Source organism: Haliaeetus leucocephalus, unplaced genomic scaffold (genome assembly GCF_000737465.1).
Source record: "Haliaeetus leucocephalus isolate CR32 unplaced genomic scaffold, Haliaeetus_leucocephalus-4.0 Scaffold373, whole genome shotgun sequence".
Lineage (NCBI taxonomy): Eukaryota > Metazoa > Chordata > Aves > Accipitriformes > Accipitridae > Haliaeetus > Haliaeetus leucocephalus.
This window is the reverse complement of record NW_010972809.1, coordinates 3,106,447-3,124,064: the sequence shown is the minus strand read 5'-3', so window position 1 is coordinate 3,124,064 and position 17,618 is coordinate 3,106,447.

Genomic DNA, 17,618 nt, shown 5'->3' with positions numbered 1-17,618 from the left:
GAACATGTGTCTCTACTATGCCACTCGTTGGCCTAATTATCCTTAATTAATTCTTACCTTGGTTATGTTGTTGAAGAGAGTGGGTATTTGCAGAAACTTTACTTTGTGCTGATTTTAAGGAGAGAGAACAAAAACATTAGGAAGACTTCAAAATAAATTTTCCAGCATAGGTAAGTTATTTCTGGTTATTCTAGCAGTTCAGTTAACTGCATTTTAACATCTAACATTTGACATTTGACTAAGTAACAAAGATCTTCTTCAGTCTTTAGGCAAAACTCTACTTCCAGTCATTGACACCTAATGAGAACTTCAGAATAGGGTCATTAATACAAGTCCACACTTGTAGGGAAAAAACACACATATCTTCCTCCGCAACAGAAAGACAAACTTAGGAAAAGCTGCCCTAGCAGGCACCTTGGTAAAATCCTGTATGGGACACTTTGCTCTTGCTTTATTTTTTGGTGACTTAGATGGACTGCCTAAGACAGACAGACATAGAATGTTTGAAGATGATTATACGCCAGGTGGGAGGCATTTTCTAGAACCCAAAGCAAAAACCAGCTTATTGATTTAAATATATAATTGTTAGATTGTTGAGATTTGTTTGTGTTTTCCAATTATGATGGGCAGAATACAGAATAATTCTATCTATAAAATATTAATGGCACTTAAGTTCTTCAGGCAAGAACACAGTAATAACTGGCATTTTCTTTTTTTGTAGATTGTTATATTACTAATGCCCTCCAGTTATTTTGCTCTAAGTTGAGACCACCCCCCTGTTATTAACTCACAGCCAGCATTCAAATTGTCATTTGCATAAACTTTGCCTGCCTCTGGCAAGACGACAGGAGAAATGCCTTTTCTGAAATCATCAAACAAGTACTTTTCCAAAAATAAATTGAGGATTGCAGCCATTTTTTAGCTTCTGAAATAAATGAAGCTTTCAGCCAATGTATCAAATTAGTATATGTAGGGAAAACCTCAAAGAGAGCAAACTGTATTATAAATACAGTACTTGTTAAAGTGTTGTTAAAGGGCATTTGAATTGGCATGTTATACTGAATTAAAATGCAACAGCATCCGGACATAGGACTAATTCTTCTAAAGGTATTCTCTAAGGACTGATGGAGGAAGTAAGCCACCAGAACAAACTTGCTGATTGTGATATTGCATTTTATTCTATCATCTCCATTTTTTGCTTAATGTTAAATATACATTCTTGCCAAACTGATCTCTCATTCTAAAAATTATGGGTTTCAATGAGGGAGAAGGAAGGTAGAATTACGTTAAAACATTGCTTCAGTGTACATATACTGATAAAACAACTTTGAAAAAGAAATACATAGTTGTGTTTTTCCTCATACCTTCCTTCCCATACTACTCCTGTATAATACCTTGTACAGTATTTTAAACCTCTAAAAAGCCAATGATATTTTTCTCCATTCCTCTTCTTGTTTGCCTTTTACTTCAGAACATTAAGTACCTTTACATAATAACAATAGTAATAATATTAAAAGGATTTATGTGTTCTGGACTAAAATCAAACATTACAGGACCTCTAGATTATGGACATTTTCATAGGCCAGAGTCTAAACTGAAAAACATACATTTCTCTGGATTTAAACTAACATAATTGAGATGGGAATCAGATGCTGTTCTATAACTAAAAGCCCAATTATGTCAATCAAATATATCTTCAGGAAGCTAGAAAGCTACAAAAAAAATTTATCATCCTGCTCATATTAATATATAATTAGTTAATAAGCCCCTACAGAGGGGAAGTCATTTTAAAAAATTGTAGTGCTAGCTGTATTGCATTTTAAAGACTAATGTCACTTACATAAAGGTGCACCTAACTGGGGTTTTTTGAATTGACATTGTGCTACCACTTTACTTTGCAGCAATCTTAGTATTTCATTTAGGAGCTGCAAAAAGACAAGTTCAGAGAGAGAAATCACAAGTCCATTATGTATATGAAATTATTTGTCATCATGGATATTTTATGAGAATTTTATGAAGCTGTAACAGATGGTGAAACTTTTACTAGGGCTAGAAAGAATTTATGTTTCAAAAAGTAGCTCTATGTGATTTCATCAAATACATCTTCCACACATGAAGAGATTACAAAACATCTCAGTCTCCTGACTTTTGAAAGTTCTTTGACATGTAATATCGTGTCAGAAAATTTTGACATAGAGTCAAAACCAGCTGAGTAGAATCAGATTATGTAGAAAATAATGCATGGAATCTTAATCTGTAAGAAAATCTGGATGATTTTGTAAAATGTAATAAAATAAAAGATGGAATAAAACCATGGAAATCAGGATTTGTATCTTATTATAAAAGAAATGTATTTTTCTTGTAAAAAGGAGAATAATCAGTTCTCAATAAACACTTTCAGTCTTTGGATGTAGTACTCTATCCCTAGTAATATGGATATTAACAAAAAATGATTTAGCTCAATTAATTTAGCTGCTATTCAGCAGCATATTCCTTAAAGATGGCTGTGTGTATTCATGAGCTTCCACCAATAGAAAAGTTCTTGTCTAAAGAATCTTCTTAAGAGATTTGAACCACTTTTTCCTGTGATGCTGTGTTTGTTTCAAAAACTTTTCCCATACTTCCCCCAGCTCTAACAGTTGATAGAATGGCTGGTGAAATAGAGATTAAATGGGAGACTTAGAAGTGTCAAAATAATCCAACATCACTTCCCAAACTGGTTCTACCATGGGCAGACTTCCTTATATCTACTCTTCTCTAAAAGATGTGCTATGATTTCCCTCATCCTTGTATGTCAAACATCTTGCAGTTTTGAAGACACACAGAATCATTTGTGTTAAAGGCTTCAATATCATGTTTAACAACAGCTTCTAGTGATGAACCCTGGATAAATGAATGCACCCTTTAGAAAGAAATTAATTAAAACCAGGTCACAATAATTGAAAATAAAACTAGATTATAGACTGAGGGCAGGGAGGAAGAGGTAGTTAAAAGAAAAGGAAGGAATCCCTAATATACTGGCAATAGCAAACCCATCTCCTTTGATGTATCCACGGATAGCTATAATACTGCTTTGTGGCACAAACAGCCAACCCACCAGTGTGAAGCAACTCAAAAGTCGTTTATTTGGCATGCAACCCACAGAAAAGCAAAAATCTGACATAACTCAAAATACTGTTAAGTATACAAAGCAATCCTGAAACTTCTGAACTTTGCAAAAAGGGAGAATAACTTTGTAACTATTCACTTCTAGAAACTTCAGTATGCATGTTTTTACTGGAATGATAATCTTTTCCCCAAAACAAGATTTGTCCTCACTGTTTTGGCTTTTCTTAACACAACTGAGCAGTTAAATTGAAACATAAACATTGACTTAGAAAACACTCAAAGAAAAATCAACCTGATTGCACACATTCTTACTACTTCCCCCATGTTTTCTGCAGTACAGAAAAACTCTCTCCTCAGGATTTGTGTACACACAATGTAATGTTATGGCAGAGAGAGATAACCAATCTAGAAGTCAAAGTAGCCACAGTACAGCCTTCTAAACACCCAGCTCCACTTGGGCCAATGCACACTAGGACTACTCCTGTACTGCTGTTCTCTGCCTGTACTCTGATGGAACACAGCAGCCGCTCAGAGCCAGGTCAGGTACCTCTGCCTCATGCTGTGCTGTGCAGGATAGGTGTTTCACTATTTTAGCATTTTGTTTAAAGCTCTTCTTCCTGATTGTTACTGTCACAGCCTCTTTGTAACTGAATTAATCAGGACATCATATTTCTAATCTCTAACAGAGTTCAGCAGTATGTTGTATTTCTAGTCCTTACGCTTTGCAGGGCTGAAAGATTCAAGGAATTATTTTCAGCTCAGCTCAGTTCTCTCATTGCAATGTAAACCTACACAGCTTGGAATTCTGCATTGCAGCTCATACCACTAGTGAAACGCCACAAACACTGAAATATTTCCATGAACTTGACTCCCTGTTCTTTTTTCAAAACAAATCTGTAAGAGATGATAAAATCTTGCAAGAGAGAGAGACCTGAATCCCACCCTGGCAGGTTAATATATACCCAGCTGTAATTTAAAAACTTTTAAAATCACACTCATTTCAGATCTTTTTTTCTTCTTTTTTTTCCTATTGATATTAAAAGTAGTGTCCAGTTTACAATAGGCTTTTAAAACTTTTTTGCTCTACAACTACTCTAGGGTAGAGCAAAACATTAGTAGCCTAGATTAAACAAGTGGATGGTATCTGTGTCTCCACAAACACTTGAAGTGCCCCAGGTTAATGGGAAAAATGACTTTAAAAATTATTTATATTAAACTCTATATTAAAAGGCTAGAAAAAAAAAAAAAAAAAAAAAGGCATCATTCCCTTGCCTATTCTTGCAAAAACAGATCCTCTGAACTTCTGAAAGACCCTCTAAAAGAGAATATTCACATGGGTAAAGTTGCTCACCCTTGAAAGTGTTCAGAGCTTCTAGGACATTTTATTTTATGAAATTTGGAGTGCTAAGGGTAAGGTTGTGTTTTCTGTTTTCCCTTGGTAATCACTTCACTCTTTTTCTGTGTCTCCAACAAAGAAGGGAGACAAAAATACATGATATGGAACATATGAGTCTAAAGGTCACTATTCACAGTGAGGTTTGAAGAAAAGTGTAGTAGCCAACCTGTAGGTGTTCTTGAAATGCCTAAATTTCAAGTTGGCAAACTCCCTGTGAAAGTTACTCTCTAAATATATTGGCCAAGATTTTGAAACACTGCTGTACCTGCCTTTAAATCATGCTTATTCATGAGCTCAGGAAGGAAGTCTCATAGAAAGAAAAAGCAAGCATCTATTTAGATGCTCTTCCAATCCCTACATGAAGTTCTTTTTCAGATCTTCTCCTAGTTTAACAGTGTTTATTTTGTCTGTGCCTAGTTTTTACTCTACATCTGTGGATTTTCAAGTGTGTAATCAGAGATGCAATCATACTGCAGCCCTTGCCTCTGCATGAGACTAATAGAAAACGACTGTAAGAACCTTGTTAACTTCTTATGCCTCCCTTAATTCTATCCAAAACAGGAAGTACATTTTAAATTATTTTCCTTCTTATTCCTCTAATTGTTTATGGGACTGAGCCTTTCCTTTTGTTTTGTTTTATGATGTATTTCTACTTCTGGATCATGGTTGTGTTCTCTTTTCTGATCCTATCCTCTCTCAAACTTAGCTGTACAAGCTCCTGCTCATTTGGCAGATGCAAACAGGAGACACCTTCAGGAGATGTGGCAGTAGGGAATTGCAAAAGTCATGCTCTTCACTAGAGTTTCTGCTCTGGATATTGTTATTCCTGTATACTGCCAAATGGTTCGAACAAAATCCTTTCTTAGTAATATCCTTAATTCACACACTTTATCTTTTTTCCCCCCCAACTCCTAATGCTATTCTCTCTCTTCACTCCCTCATCTTCCTTCTTATAACCCTCCTAGGATAATTTAACCTGAAAGATTAATTGAAAAACCCCCTCTGTGTTGTAAAAATATCATGTCATCTGCAGCCACACCTTGGCTTGTAATAAATTGTACTACTTCTTTCTCATCCTTTCTTTTTGTTTTCTGTTTAGACTGTGAGATCATCAGCTAAAAAATCTACTATACCACCTTTGCACAATGTCTGGCACAGTGTGGCCCTGCACTGAACTGTCCCACAAGCCCCACACTAATTGATCCTTTTGTATCTACCTGCTATGCCCATGGGAGTCAATAGTCCTATTGATAATACATGTGGGAGAGGAAAGCACTTTAGCCTGTGCCTTTAGAATGGAGAGAGGCTATGTTCCAGGTATTCTCTTTTCTTTTCCACCAATTCCTGAGTTTGCTTACTTTGAGGTTGCTTTCTTGAAGCTTCCTGAGCAGTTGCCTTTAACTTTAGCAGGTAGTGACAGATAAAACATGGAAGTACATTATATTCCTGTTCTCTTTGATCTGTTACCCTGAGACACAACCTTACTTAGTGTGGTTTGATATCACTAACCTCTCCCCGACCTTTCAAAATTCTGCTTATTTAGAAGTCCACTGATTGGGGAGTTTCACATGCTGTGTACTTGGCATTTTCCACTAAGAAAGTACAGCCATCTGTTTTAGTTCGTCATCATACCAGTCAGCCCTTCAAAACGCCATTGACAACTTTTTTAACATTAAAATGCAAAGACCTCCAGATAGCAATAAAGAGGAAGAGCGAATAAATTAGGCAATGCTGAGAATAGGAAAGACAGCAACCCTCAGATAAGCTATAGATACTACATTTTCATTTGAATGTTAGCATGTTGCTAAGGAGATGGGCAGGAAGAGAATTTGGAAGGGAGTACCTACCTTAAGGAGCAGGGTGAGAGAAGCAGGTTGCCAGCTTCCCATCAGCTAGACTTCAGTTCAGAACTGAGGACAACATCCAAAATACAAGATGTTGCTGTTTATCCCAGTCCTCAACTCAAAAGCATCTGGGATATGTTCTGAGAATCCTAAGTAAGAGAGACTGAAGATCTGTAACATAATCTCAATTTTACACATATAGAAATTAAGATAGAGAGAACTGAAAAATTTGCTTCAAGTCACCCACCAGATCAGGAGATGTAGCAATGCCTTTCTTACCCAAATAAACCACCATGTTGAAACAAATCTAAATAGCTGCATTATTAAATTCTTGCAGGATTGGGTCCACAGACTGCAGCCATAGAAGCAGAGTTGTTCCATGGATACTCCACAGAGAGTCTCTGATACTAGACTGTGATACTTCTGCTAGAGGTAGAAATTAGTACCAAAAAGAAAGCAAACAGCAGCTACAATAAAAGCTGCTGAGCATTCCAAACTAATAATTTAAGCTCCCGTAAACACAATTCCTTCAAAATAAAGATGTTTAGAAACAGCAGTCTAGCAGCCCTAAGCATGCTAGCGCCATCACCAGAGAGCTTCATCCTCTGGGGAATTAGAAGTACTCATCTATGCTCCCTGCATTATAATCAGCCAATCTCGTTATGCCTTTCTGCTTCATAATTATAGATCTTATTAACGGAGATGAATTTGATAAAAAAATAGGCATTACAAATTGCACAGTTTTCAAAAGAAGAGGGAATCATTTAGTTTTGGATGCCAGTGAGAATGTTTCTTCATTTACCCCAATCGCCAACAACTCTGTTATTTTAATATCACTAAATTAGAGGATTTAATGAGAACGTCATTAGTGCAGACCATTTTTGAGAATTTCCAATGTAGAAAAACTCCAGCTAGCTAGAAATAACCAGTCAGATCTTAACCTTTTCTAGACAATGCTGACTTCAGGAGAGCTGTAAAAGTTCATACTGATTGAGTGTCAGGCACAATCTAATACCCAACAACTTTTGGATAAACTGGAGCCTTTTCCATAAAGTTTTCTATTCTGAAAATGGCTAGTAATAGCAGGCTGCAGCTTTCAGTATTCATTATCTAGTAGTTCATCTACTTTAAACAATTGTCATTTATATTGAAAGCTAGAGCTAGTGTGTTTCATTTGTTCAGTTGAACTATGGTCGTCCAAGTGTCATATAACCTCTCAAAATTATTTCCCTGTAGTGTTTGTAGTTTGTACCTCACTGGCAGTTCTGATTTTGGGTTTTTTTGAAAGTGCCTTAAAAGAAACAGAGGGAGAATATCCACAGTTTCCAAACTCTTTATTGAAAGCGTAGTTTAGTCAGAAAGTTTAGATTTAGTTAATTACCACCTATCTACCCTCAAATTCCTTTTCAACTATTCTGTTTGTGTTAAGCAGGACAAGCAGGATGTTAATTATGACAGCAGGATGCCCTGGTGGCTAGAACATGTGGCCTGTTAGGTGCCACCGCTGCAACAGCACATCAAACAGCCCGTTTGTGCCCAGACAGGCCACAGCATTTGCCTACAATCTGTAGTAAGCTGGGAAGTTTAGAAGTACATAAGCTCCCAGTGCATGTACAAAACCAGGATTTGATTAGTGTCCAACAGCAAGGTGGGTTGGAACAGTTTATCAGGCCTATGAGAAGCAGGCCTTGTTCTGCTGTTTTTTTGCTATCATAGTTCTCCTTGAAGACAGTGAAAGCTATGACTGTGTCTGTGACAGTATAATCTCCCTGAACAACTCAAAGATTTCCACTTTGAGCCCGTGGGATGGAAAGGGATTATTTACATAGTGACAAACCAGTTGTTTTTAAACCTGCTAAGGAAATGAACTGGTAGAGCTGGGAACTGACTACAACTTGTGCTTGGGTCCCACTTTTGAAAATGAGTATCATACAAAGTCTTCATCCACAGAGAAAGGGTGATCAGGAACTGGGAAGTCTCTTAATGTCAGTTCTGAGTGACTACCTTTATTGTTACAGATAGTCCTGGCCGTGCCATGTATAATATTGAGATTATTCTGATATATAGTTACTATTTTCAGATACAGTTATGATTACTGGTATTTTAGTGTTAATGTAAGGAAAAGGTTAAGGAACTGTATTTGGTGTAAATGCAAGGCTTTGGTAGCAGGGGGAGTTGCAAGGGTGGTCTTTGTGCAAAGACCTGAAGGGCTGCCCTGTGCTGGATGCAGCCTTTTCCAGCTGGCTCAGCAACAGATTCACAACAGGTCAAAGCTGCACCCATCAGCAAAGTTGTTTGTGGTGCCTCAGTGAAAACATACTTAAGAAAGCACAAAAAATGCTGGAGAGGCACAGAAAGAGCGAACAAAAAGAGTAAGAAACAGCAGAGGGGACACCACTGTCAGAGGAAGAGGAGGAAGAGGTGCTCCATAGTGCTGAAGCAGATATCCCCAACAGCCTGTGGAAAAGCCCATGGGGGAGAAGACGATTTTACTGACAGGAACTTCAGCCTGTGGAGAATATATGCCAGATCAGAGGAAAAGGGGGAGAAGGAAGGAATGGCAAGGAGAAAATCACTGTATACTGACTGTAATATCCCCCCTCATCCTCCCCTGCACCCTTCCAGGACAGGGCAGAGGAGTCAGGTGTAAAGGAGTGAAGTTGAGCATGGGAAAAGGGGGAGGAAAGGTGTTGTAATATTTGTCTGTCTCTGTTTCTCACTACCCAAATCTATTTTAATTGGCAATAAATTAAATTAATTTTCACCAAGTTGAGTCTGGTTTACCCTCAACAGTAACTGGTAAGCAATGCCCCTGCCTTTATCTTTACCCATAAGCTTTCTTGTGCCTGCTGTTCTTCCTATTTTCTCCCCCTGTCCTGCTGAGGAGGGGGGAGTAAGCAAGTGGCTGGCTAGGAGTTTGGTCCTTAGCTACAGTTAACCCACTACAGAAACACACAATTAAATCTCTTTAATCCCAGAAATCAGCAGGCATCTGTTACTTCAGCTCCAATCATTTCTGCATGTGTCTCTGAAAAGCTTTCATAATTCTTATTGTACCTTAAACACAAGATTGCTTTGATGAAAGCAGTCTTCTTTAGGTAAGACAAAGCATAATTTTCCCACTATCAAAAAGTCCTCCCTCAGTATACCACAGATAACTGCTACAGTTCATAGACAGTTAAGCAGTTTTGTTCAAGTGTTTGTGAATCCTGTTTCTTATATCAGATAACTTGAATGGTTGATAAATGAAATGAACTCAACCAAGCTCTACACTGTATGAAAAGAAGAAAATGAAACATTCATTTCTTAAAAGAAGGCACCACAAGAAATAACCAAATTACGGAATATTAATATTCAACTCCACTCTTCCTCTGTTTACAAGAGCTGGCTAGAAAATTTCTTGAAAAACAGGTTTCAAATGATAAATGCCAATTTGACAGAATATAATTGATGGAAGAATGCATCTATTCACTGAAATTGCTCAGCAGGAACCTTGTTCACCTGTCAGACTCTGCAGGCTGATGAATTTCTGCTAGATGGCTCCCCTGCTCCAGGGAAGATGAGGACTTCTGTCTGAAGCTTGTGAGCTTCAGACTTCCAGGTCACTGAGGCAGAGAGAATTCCTTCTGCAATGTCTGGAATGTAGCACCTTGAAATCACTTAACACAGATGCTGTACTGGACAAATAATAATAATAATACGTTATGGCCACAAAGGCACTCTAGATGCAAGCCGACCCTAGATAAAAATGTGTACTGCTTTGACATTTCAGGCCTAAATGGGTTCCTTAATGTGAAGAGTTTTATTAAGAAAAAGGGAGAACCTGCCTTGTGCCTGTATATCAGGGGATCCCACCATATACCACCTATGTTTTTAACCTCATGCAACTTCAAAAATCCTTGGAGACATACCGTTGTTATTTTATAATTGGAGCATTTTGCTTTGCTGCATCAGGATTCATCTTTCACTTGCTCTGGAAAAGACAGTACAATAGCATTTTAAAACCATATTCCATTAAGTTACACTGATGTAACCTCACTAACTTCAATAGGTATTGAAACGTCACAAATGGTTCTCCCTCTAATAACATTAAAAAATTAAAAGTAATTCTGTTGCCCTGAGTAATTTTAGTTAGAACTAATAGTTCTGATAATTTTACTAACTTTGATGGACTTTCAGATTCTTTTTTTCTGAGATATGAGTATAATATGACAGTAACTTTGAACCTGATGTCCCAAGGAAGTGAGACTTACACAACTGTACTGTGAGGCCTCCCCTTCCTAAACCTGTGTGTCCATTGCGCACTTCAGACTTCAGAGAGCTACACAGTTCTCAGAGACAGTAAATTCCTATACATCTTGTGAAAACTGATTGCTAGAGATGGATCAAAATTAGTGCTACCACTAAGGAAAAGCCAGTTGCAGTTCAGCCAGTTGGCCAATCACCATGGTTATAATGAACAGGCAATCAGCACACGATTATTTCAGCAACAGCATATGTTGCCACATTCTCAGCCAAACTGGCAAAAGACATGGGAAGGCGATGGAAGAACTACTTGAGCACTGAGGGTGGGAAGGACTGAGGAATGTGGGAGAAAAAAATAATTTTAAAAACTTAGTTCCACTGTTCACAGAACAACTTACTTTTAAAACTGTAGATTTTGCCTTGGATAAAGGAATGTATGAATCTCTTATGCAGAAGATGTATATGTACTTTAACACAAGCAATTCCTGCCTTTTAGTGTATATTTCTTTAAGTGATGATTTATTTATAATAAGATGCATTTTACTGGAGAGAAAAGAGCCTATGTTTCATTTGTGAATGAAATGGAAAGCAAGTTGTTCTGCTTTATAGTCCCAAGGAAATGTAAAGTGAGAGCTGTTGAAAAGGATTTTCAAACAGGAGAATGAACAGAAGTAGGTGTTGCATTCTTATTCTGGTAATGACAAAATGGACTAATGGCATCATCAATATGTGTATGTAAACTGAATTCATATGAACTCAACAGAATCACTAATTTTAGTAAACAAAGCTGGATTGTTTTTCATCTCCCAAAGTCTGTTCTTCAGCCTATCTGACAACTTGAAGACACTGAATGGTCTATTTAAAATCAAATAACTTTTGTGAAAAATAAAATTAAGTGTCTGGTATAAATCAGATAGCTAAGATTTTCCTCTGCTATTGCAAAAATGAAAGTATTACAGTCATGACTTTAATTTGTACATGCACACACAGGTATACCTACATACATAAAATATGATGTATATTACATTATTCTTTTTTTATTAGTCATATTTAGGCTCTTCATAGAAAAAAAGGCATGGAATCTCATGCTGAAGTAAATCTTTGGACTAACATGAATATTTAAGGCTGAGAACCTTGACAAGACCTGATTTCTACTTATACAATAATTCCATCAATAATTGCTGAATATTTAAAATCTTGTATGTTTGTATGTACTTGAGTCTTCATTTACTGATATTCAGAAAGCATTTTCAGAACCCTTAGTATCAAATGAGCTAATTTGAAATTACTGCATTACTCCCAGAGACTGATGATTTAGTGGAAGCAAGAAAACATATCACTGCCTGATTAAAGCAATACAGTAAAGGTATTACAATAAGAATGCTATTACAGTAAGAATCAAAGAATCACCATCTTAGTTCAGTCTTCCACATAAAATCTGGGGCAACCTCTGCTTTCAAAGATCTGCGTCTTCACTGTACAGGCCACTTCCAAAAGTTGTACATATGAGTAAAAAGGAAGTAAAATGAAGTCGTAAATGGTCATAAGCTGAAAATTTAATATGGTATTCCAAGCAAACAAGGTTATACAGACATCACTGAATCAAAGAAAGGTTGAAGTTGGCAGGGACTTCTGGAGGTCATCTGGTCCAACCCCCCTGCTCAAGCAGGGCCACCTAAGGCCAGTTGCCCAGGACCATGTCCATGCGGCTTTTGAGTACCTCCAAGGAGGGAAACTCCACAACTTCCCTGGCAACCTGTGCCAGTGCTTGTTCACCCCCACAGTGAAAAAGTGTTTCCTGATGTTCAGAGGGAACCTCTTGTGTTCCAGTTTGTGTCCACTGCCTCTGGTCCTGTCACTGGGCACCACTGAAAAGAGCCTGGCTCTGTCTTCTTTATATCTTCCCTTCAGGTATTTATACACATTGATAGGATCTCCCATGAACCTTCTCTTCTCTAGGTGAAACAGCCTCAGCTCTCTCAGCTTTTCCTCACAGGAGAGATGCTCCAGTTCCTTAAGCATCTTTGTGGCCCTTCACTGGACTCTCTCCAGTATGTCCATATCTTCCTTGTACTGGAGAGCCCAGAACTGGACCCAGCACTCCAGGTTTGGCCTCACCAGTGCCAAGCAGAGGGGAAGGATCACCTCCCTTGACTTGCTGGCAACACTCCTCCTAGTGCAGCCCAGGATACCATCAGCCTCCTTTGCCACAAAGACACACTGCTGCAGTTCCATAAATGCAGGCACCCACATACGAGCATTTGACCTCTCTGTCTCAGTGTATTTCATATGAACAATATTTGTCTATGCAATGCACCTTGATATCCAGCAATGACAGCTACTTTCCAAATGAAAAGTATACCTTAAAAAAAAACAGAGAAAAGAGAGAGAGAGAGACAGAAAAGACAACGCTTTAATCAAAACTCGCCTATGCAATTCTCAGGTCCACCCTGAAGCTATGTAATTTGAAATATGGAGTACTTTCCAGGAGGAAAGCTACTTGCTGTAGCTAGTAAAGCAACTCTGGGTTGTCACAACAACTGTACATAGACAGATAAAATAAATCAAACTGACAAAATGCACTAATAAGAAAGTTCTGCAACAGTACAAGGACCGTTATGACTATTTCATTTAATTCAAACTGAATTATGCTCAATAAATAAAACATAGTGTGATGATAAAAAAAAAAGCTGTCTCCAAGCTACTTACAGCGTAAGTGGATTAGATTCTATGCATAATAGGCTAGTAAACATCAGACCCATAGAAACTGAGGAAAGAGAATTCCATTTCAAACACTGAAACAGTATGAAGTTGACAATTGCATAGAATTATTAGCCAAATGCTAGGCAGTCAGCCAGAAGGCTTCAACAAAAATTGCCTCAAGCAAGAGCAGCAAAGAAGGGGAGGAGTTAATGGTATAAAAAAAAAAAAAAAAAGAGGCAATTAAATTCACTCATGGGATGATATTTGTCACCAGAAAGGCCAGAATGACAGATGATTAAGATGTTGTTAACGGAAAAAAATCCAAAACCCAAAAGCTGATTTAAGATAAGAGGAAGTCAGTGAAATTAGCAGTTTAGTGACAAATACAAATCTAGAAAACTCCTGCATTAACAGCAAAGGGACAGCCATTTTATTCTGTTAGTCTGTTGTAATTCCCTTTAGAGTTCACTTGGATAATGAGCGATTAATGTCTGTGTGTATAAAACTAAAACTGTGTCCTAATTGGGTTTGGCTGAGCTAATTGCCTCTGATCAATAAAACTGACACATAGTATGCTTGTCCTTCAAGAATCTCACTCTGGGCCTCATTCCACTTCCCTCAAACCATGCTTCTGACATCCAGGGGAGCAGAAATTGGTCACGTTAATAGAAAATTGAAAGTAATACATAAGAACTTAAATAGAGCAGTAAGCACTGGGGAAATGTGTATTTTATTCGACTAAAACCCCCTTGTGCTTCATGACACATCCCATCCACTTGCAGCAGTTTCCTAGCATTTTTGCAGTCCCTTCTCTGCAAACAGCATTTCTGTTGCTTCACTTAAACCAGCACAGAGACACCAGTAGAGCCTCCTAGTGCTGACACAGTATACAGCAATAGAAGGGGAGTCCCTCTCGGAACACCTCCAAAAGACGTAGGCTTTGCTAAAGTTCTCCCCCCCGCCCCTGTAAGTGTAGCTACAGTCGCACCAGCGTTTTCTGGCACTGCAATCACAAGGAAAAACCACGACTTTTTCCTCAAACAAACCAATTATGCTTTATAGCCTAGGGGAACATCTAATCATATGATACGATGCCTACTCTAGTAAAATTATACACAAGAACAACAAAAAATAGCAGATGCAGACACAACATAGCTACTTAATACTACTCCAAATATTATTGTACAGCATTCATTCATACTTAATACATCTTTTTAATTTCCTTGACAACTGGGTCAAGATTAGTTATACAAGCTATGCAGTCTACACAAGTATGTCTTCTAATTCACAGGCTAAACCTGCCTGAAACAGGCAGCTGCTGTCTATAAGATCATGGGATCCTCCTCCCAAAGACACAGCAGCATGTCTTCTTCTGAAATCTATTGTTACAAAGTGCATCCCCTCAGATCATTTCAACAGTAGTGACAATGTAAGAGACATCGGAAACAGTGTAACCTAGTATTCTGCTAAGAGGCAGGGACATGAGGCTCTTGTCTCTGCTTTTTTTCTGAACATCGTCTGCATTGTCCATAAAAATACAGGCGAACCAGTGTAATGCAGATCTCCCCACCCTGCTTAACAAGGAGAAAGGAGCTTATGAAAGCAACACTGTGACTACATCAAATACCAGGTCGCCACTACATACTGAGCCTGATGCCATTCAAACCAGTAGCAGTTTTTAAGGTGTCCTTCTGAGACGAAATAAGCCATGATTTGTACTTAATACATTATCAGTAATATTTTGCTCATTTAAGATGCGTGCACTTCCAGAGAAATGAATACTAGCATATTTCTGTTTTTCTATACACAGCTGTGCCCTCTAGTGGAACTGGCTAATCCACTACATATTTTGTCCTTTTCTCAAAACCAGCACACTCAATCTGAACTACATTGAGTAGCTGGAGTTATGATCCTCACTTTCTTTTAGGAAGCTGTTGTATTAACTTCAAAAAATTTAATTGTACAGAAGTTTCAAGATACTGAGAGAATTCAAATTATAACATTTTATATAATGTCCTCATTTTTGAAGTATCTTTCCTATGATAGAAGAAAATCCTGGTTTGTGGTCTTTTAGATGATGTCAGAGATGAGGTCAATTCAACTAATTTGGTAAGAGACAATGAGCAGAAGTAGTCTGGAGCCATTGCGGATCTATTCCAATGATACTTTCTTAGCAAAAGCACATAAAAAAAGACAGAAAACTTCAGTAAGAGTAGAAAATATAGTTTCAGTCCCAACTTTCATTTGCAAGCTCACTGGTGGAGAAACAGCCAGAGCACATGATCTTATTATGCACTACCACACCTGACAGGCTTCAAGCAGCGGCAGGTTTAACATTTTGTCTTTGGTTGCCTCGCTGAGAACAGCAGCACTGAGGAAGGGATGGTCTTGGCTGACTATATGAAAAAAGGCAAAAAGATAAAAGACGAGGAATAAAGTGAAGGCAGAAAAGAGGATGTGGGGAAAGGAAAGATAGCAGAAGCCCATGTCTTGCATTCTAAGTTTTCAAGCTCTGCCACCTTCAGCGGTGACAGCAAAATTATTGTTCCCATCTCCATGACTGAACGCAGCCATGATGGAAGATTAAGAAAATACAAAGTCTGAATTTGGGTAGGTTTCAGGAAAGGAGAGGAACAGCAGCCATGTTGAGATGGTCACTCCTTTCAGGATGTGTTTTCCCACTACATCCAGTCAGGTATAACTACAGGCTGCCCCTGAAAATGTCTGTCCTCAGGTATGTGCTCCTGTCCCTTCCCCAATATCAGATTCAGCAATTAAGATCCTGCAGAAGGGATCTGTTCAGCTTCCTAACTCTGCTAAGCCACCAATTCCCTCCACCCCCAATTTTTCCCTACAGATGAGAAAGGTAGCAATTAATCGTGTGTTCAATCACCAGATATAATGTAAGGAGACTGGGAGGTTCACAGAATTTCACCATTATTTATCTTTATCACTATGATGTGCCCCCCTCCAATGTCTCATAGGAACAGTGAAACTGAAGTAACATAATGCTTTGATTTTTTTGTACTCCAGTTAAGTCTCATTTACAACACACCTATCTGGGCTCATCAGTTCCAACTCCATTCTATTTTTTTAATCACTATCTTAGTGTAGGGTACTATACATACAAACTTTTAGTTTGGACTAAGCCAATCTTCAAATTTTCTCCAGAAAAATATTAAATATAGAATTATAAATATCTTTCTTTCATGCTATCAGAAAGATGGTTCATCAAAAAGTTAACATCTAAAACAGGTCTTTGAACCTATATTAATCTGGAGATTAAGTCCCATACCTGTTCTTGTGTGAAGCGAATTAAGAATATTTTTACTTGTGGGACAGAAATTATTCTTCCAGTTCTCACTAGGATTGGCAATGATCGCTGTCCATATCTTCTTGTGCTAGCTTCCCGGAAAAGTAAACAAAAAACCCCAAACCAACTTGCTTTATTGAGATAAAAAGATATTCTCTATTCATATAACAGAAAAGCTTTGTGTCGGCTGCAGAGACTTTATTACATCACTAAAGCCCAAAGAGTTAGTACAGGTAAGATCAGAAATTAACTCTTATTAGGAAGCTATAAAATTTAATTTGGAAAAGGGAGCTCTCAGAAGCTGCTAGAAATGGTAATGAGGCCTCAAGATTTGTGAGACTATGACAAGACAGCTCTTACGATGTAATGCTCAAATTTAGTTTCCACTTATATCATATGACCCTGTTGAACCTTTGGGCACATGAAACTCTCCGATAGATACCAACCTTTCTTTTCAGCATGCAGTGGAATTCCTGCAAGAAATGCTGCAACACACCTTAACACACTTTCATTGTAGCCTTTATCAATTAAAACGGTAGTAGTAGCATTTTAGAATTAAAGTTCATCTCAGATATTTCTAACATTTAAGCTTTATATCAGTACAGAACTAGCTAGAAAAATAAACAATGTATACAGTTCAAGAGCTAATGTCCACTAGTCAACTTTTAATCATATTCTACAGTTTTAAAATAAAAATTTAAGAAATTTGCACCCAAAACCTAAAAATAAAGAGAGATTGTTAAACCATGCTTATGGTTTAACCATAAGCCATCCCTCCCATATTTTTATTTCTCCCCACCTATCCCACTGCATGCGTGACAATGATGTCAGAAGGTTAAAGCAAGTACTGTATCATTTGACACAAGTTGCTTCTAGGGACCCCCATTCATCAACACTTCAGTAAACTTCCCTTGCCTTGTGCCAGAGCCCTGAGGGCACTTAATGGCCCTCACTAACCTCACCTGTGGCTTCCATCCACACCCTCTAACCATGGGCCCGGGAACCCCTC